This window comes from Nannospalax galili, unplaced genomic scaffold (assembly GCF_000622305.1).
Source record: "Nannospalax galili isolate Female #2095 unplaced genomic scaffold, S.galili_v1.0 scaffold43, whole genome shotgun sequence".
In the NCBI taxonomy this organism is placed as follows: Eukaryota; Metazoa; Chordata; class Mammalia; order Rodentia; family Spalacidae; genus Nannospalax; species Nannospalax galili.
Window position 1 is genome coordinate 4,322,154 of NW_008353342.1, and position 4,753 is coordinate 4,326,906.

Below are 4,753 nucleotides of genomic sequence, written 5' to 3' on the forward strand. Positions count from 1 at the left end.
TTTATCTGCATTTCCTTAGTGACTGGAAATGAACATTTCTTCATGTGCTTATTGGCTGTCATGTAGTTTCTTTGGAGAAAGATCTGTTTGAGCCTTTGTCCACTTACAAAAATTTTATTTATTTATTTATTTATTTATTTTATCTTATGTGTATAAGTGTATTGCCTTCACGAATGTGAGTGCACCATGTACATGCAGTGCCCACATAGGTGAGAAAAGGGAGTCAAATTGCCTAGAACTGGTGTTAGGGATGTTGTTAGCCACCATGTGGGTGTGAGGAACCCAACCCCAGTCCTCTGCAAGAGCACCCAGTGGTCTTAACCACTGAGTTGTCTCTCCAGCCCCCTTTGTCCATTTTTAATCAAGTCATTAGCGTTTATGCTTTTGAGTTATTGGAGTTCTTTCTATATTCTGGATATTAACCACGGCCCTGGCCCTTGGCAGGATGCAGCTCCTCCTCCACACCCCAGGCCATGCAGGCGGCCAGCGTCCATTGTACCTCTGTGACCACAGGCTGGCAATCCAAGCCTTGCCCTGGAGGCGTGTCTGTAGATTCAAGATGACCAACGAAGAACCTCTTTCCCAAAACGTTTGTCTGAGTGAAGCAGATTTCAAAGTAATGGCACAGGATGAGTTAATTCTAAGATGGAAACAATTTGAAACTTATGTTCAAGCTTTGGAGGGAGAGTGCACAGATATGAACTCAAATGATGTGACTGGCTTATGGCAACAGCAGCAGGAATCTGCAGCAGGGAGAGCATCCTTGCCGTCAGGCTAGAGACCAAGGAGCAGGAGTGCAAGAGTGAACTACTCAAATCCAGTATCTCAAGCAAGTCTAGCATCTGAGTGCTCTTCAACTGAGATCAACAACGGTAGACCCAGAGATCAGCTTGTTTTTCTTAACATTGAAAGATGAACTGGAAAAGATGAAGGACAAACTGGAACAAGCCCAAAATGAACTGAGTGCCTGGAAGTTTACCCCTGATAGGTAAACATCATACTCCCCAGTCAAGACTTCCCCAACAGTCCCCACCTCAAGAAAGCTGTGGTGGGACAGCCAAGTACTTGTTTCCACACCAAGACTCAGACTTTTTTGAGTCAAGAGAGTCACGTTCTTAGACTGCCCAGCTTGTAATGGTTAATGTAAAACTTACCAGCTGAACCTTGTCTTTCATCTTTTTTCTCTTCCCCTCCCCTTGGCTTTGGAGGCCTGTAGCCCTTGGACTATTCTGAAGAGGCCACCTCCAAAGAATGCCCCTTTTAGAACATGTAGACACCTGAGAATGTTTCTGTTTGAAGAAAATAGAGGGAGAAGCAGAATCCTTAAGTCTGTGGCACACTGTGTCTTCAGACATTTTGGAGGGTTGAAAACCTAGAGATTTTAAATCATGAGTTGAACATGTAAAAGTTCGGTAAACTGTAAAAACAGAATATGCATTGCTCTTAACCTTGAATGTAGTGACTTAGAGACACTGTACATCAGTTATGTCAATAAGTCTGTGGACTTCGTGACTGTTGAGCTACTGGGTCAAAACTCAAATAAGCCAAACAGGTAAAAGTTATGGCAAAGTGCCAAATGCTTATCCAGGAGAGCCAAGAGCTTAGACGGCAGCTGTCCCAGGGCTGTATTGCACAGCTTGAAGAAGAGTTGGCTTTACAGAAGAAATATAGTGAGGAGCTTTTGCAGCCAGGATGAACTGAATGACTTCATGACTCAACGAAGAGGTAGAGGGTATGCAGAGATTCATTCAGGTTCTTCAGCAACCACTGAGGGAGGCACACCAGCAGCTGGCTCCATGCCAACAACAGCAGTCTCAAGCTTCAGTCCCCAGTACCAGCAGAACTACACTGTCTGAACCTGTAGATCAGGCAGGGGCCACAAGTAAACACTGTCGTATAGCAAATGGACCCAGCAATGGCAGCTCCTTGTGGCAGAGGACGTCTGGGTCTGGATTTCACGGGGAGGGGAACACAATGGAGGATGACTTTCCTTCTTCTCCAGGGGATGGTAAATAAGGCCTTCAACAGCTCAGAGGAAGGAACTGGCATTGGAGGTAGTAGCTGCATAAATGAACTCAACACAGAGTATGAAAGTGTAGACTCTCCCACAGGCAGTGAAAAGTCTCCCACACATCAATCAAAGGACACCAACTCCAATCATGACCCTCAAGAGGAGATAGTACTGAGTGGGAAAGGTAATCTAACTGTGGGTTCCCACCACTTTCAGAATGACCCAGTTGGACTCAAGTGTAAATGTGCAGGATTCAGTTTTGTAATGTTTCCCAGGAAATTTTTATATAGTGTTATTTAATTTGGGAGAGGATACTGATGGAAAGATTTATGCATACTTTCATCACAATTTGCCTTTGTGGGTGTGTTTTTGTTTTGTTTCGTTCCCTTTTTTCTTTTCTTTTTTTTTTATTGCTTCACTACCTCTGCCACTTTGAAAATTGTAACAGTAATTACTTTGAATGTTGCTAAAAGGACATTCTGTGTACGGTCAAGTTATTTTCATAAGAGTTAATGTGAAGTTGTGAATGGGACTTTTTCCTTTAAGTATAACACAATGATCTGTATAACTCTGTGCCATCTAGAACCTGTGCTGTGAAGGGCATTCTTGCTGGTGCTGTTATAACTTATGCACCATTCAGACTTAGAGTAGATGTGGGTTTATGGCTGCCAAGTTTACCCAGTACAATAGTTTTGGCACTAAAGAGTTGGAGTTGTTGATGGAGTCCTTTAGTAGTTTCAGTGTTAGACACAGTTTTTCATGATGCATATGTGCATTTATCTTTAGGTGACTGAATGTTTAAGAAATCTGTGTGCACAGTTACTCATTTTTTATGAACTGTTGTGTCTAGTTAATGCATATTGCTCTGTGACTCCAGTATATCTTACCTGTACTGACCAAACCTAAATAAAGATTATTACAACTCCAAAAAAAAGAAAAAGAAAAAAGAAAGAAATGATTGCCAAATTCATTGTCAATGAAGCTCTTCCCTTAAGTTTTATTCTAAGAGTTTTATAGATTTCTCTTTTATGTTTAGGTCTTTGATCCATTTCAAGTAGTTTTGTACATGGTATAAAGGTAAACATATTCCTTCTAAAGTTGAAAAGTAAATATTTAAGAAAGTAAGGTGGAAGCCAGTGAGATGGCTCAGATGGCTACCAAGCCTAATAGTCTAAGTTTGATTCCCCAAACCCAGATGGAGGAAGGAGAGAAATAACTCCTACAAATTGTCCTCTGACCTCTAAACACATCATGGCATTTGCACCCACATGTGAACACACACACACACACACCACAAAGTAGGTGTTTTTTAATAGTCATAAAATTATTCATTGTCATAATAATTTTCCATAAGGTAACGGTTCTTTTAAAATATTTTGAGTATTTTTAATCTGTATATGTATACGTATCTGTTTGTCTGTATGTGCACCATGTTTGTGCAGTGCCAGTCCCCTAGAACAGGGAGTTGTGAGTCACCTGATGTGGGTGCTGGAAACAGAACTTGGGTCCTCTTCCAAAGCTGCAAGTGCTCTTAACCACTGAGACATCTCCCCAACCCAAGGTAATGGTTCTTTTTGAAGCTATCCTTTTATGAAATTGAAGCACTTCAATTACTTTTTTCCTCTGTTTAAAAAGTCCTCAGAGGGGTTGGAAAGATGGCTCAGTGATTAAGAGCACTGGCTGCTCTTGCAGAGGACCTGGGTTCAGTTCCCAGCACTCACATGGTGGTTAACAATCACCTGTAACTCCAGTTCCAGGAGCTCTGACACCCTCTACTCACCTCCAAGGGCATTGCATGACACAGGTGTACTTACATACATGCAGGCAATATGCTCATACACATAAAATAAAAATAATAAAATATTTTAAGGTCCTGAGACTCCTGTCTTTTAAATCCCTATTGTTCTACCTTTTCTTTCCTACGAGCCACAATGGCCTTTGCTTGATCCATATTAGAAAGTCCAACACAACTGCCAACCCAAAGGTCAATGACTCTTCTCCCCAGAGCCCTGGAAAACTTCCACCCTTGACAGAAACAGGTGGTGTCTGGCCCGTTTGCTAACAGGAAAGTTTGGATCCTCATTTGATATGTGAAAAAGGACAAAAATAGATACTGTATGCCTAGAATGCAGTGAGCAGTAGAGGATCAATGAAGTGTGCTCAGTGGTTGTCTGGTTGGTTTATTGACTAAAGTTCCTGGAAGTGAGCACCTCCCACTATCCCCGGTGTCAGTCAACCTCTGTGAGGGCTGCATACAAGGACAAACACAGGTTCAGCATCTGCTGGGCCTCCTGGACAGAGAAGGACTCTACAAGTTTGACAAAATTTGGAATTTTCTTCTTCACCTTGACGTCTCAGTGCTGACGTGTTTAGTGACACTATACCCAGAGCTGTGGGAAGGAACAAGCCCTGATGTTAGCAATACTCACAGAGGGCTTCTTACTCCTGAGCTTCCATTGAACAGTCTTTCAGTGAACACTTAACCAGCTCTGTGTTGCTATATCACCTAAATTTAACAATAACCTGGGAGGTGGGTGGCTTTTAGTCCAACTTCACAGATGAGGATACTGAGGATAGTCATCATATTTAAGATTATACAGCTAGAATTCAAACCCAAGTCTGGTTGGCCTCAAACCTTCCTCTGAACCATCAAAGTACATTCATGGACCATGTATATGGCAGTAGTCCCATACCAGCGTAATAGACCTGAAAAATTCCTGCTACCTAGTAACATTGTAGCTG

The 4,753-nt window shown here is 42.1% G+C and overlaps 1 pseudogene; it reads left to right on the forward strand.

The window, feature by feature from the left end:
* The first annotated feature begins 559 nt into the window (after window positions 1–559).
* LOC103748002 lies at window positions 560–2,276 on the forward strand (annotated as a pseudogene).
* The last annotated feature ends 2,477 nt before the right edge of the window (window positions 2,277–4,753 follow it).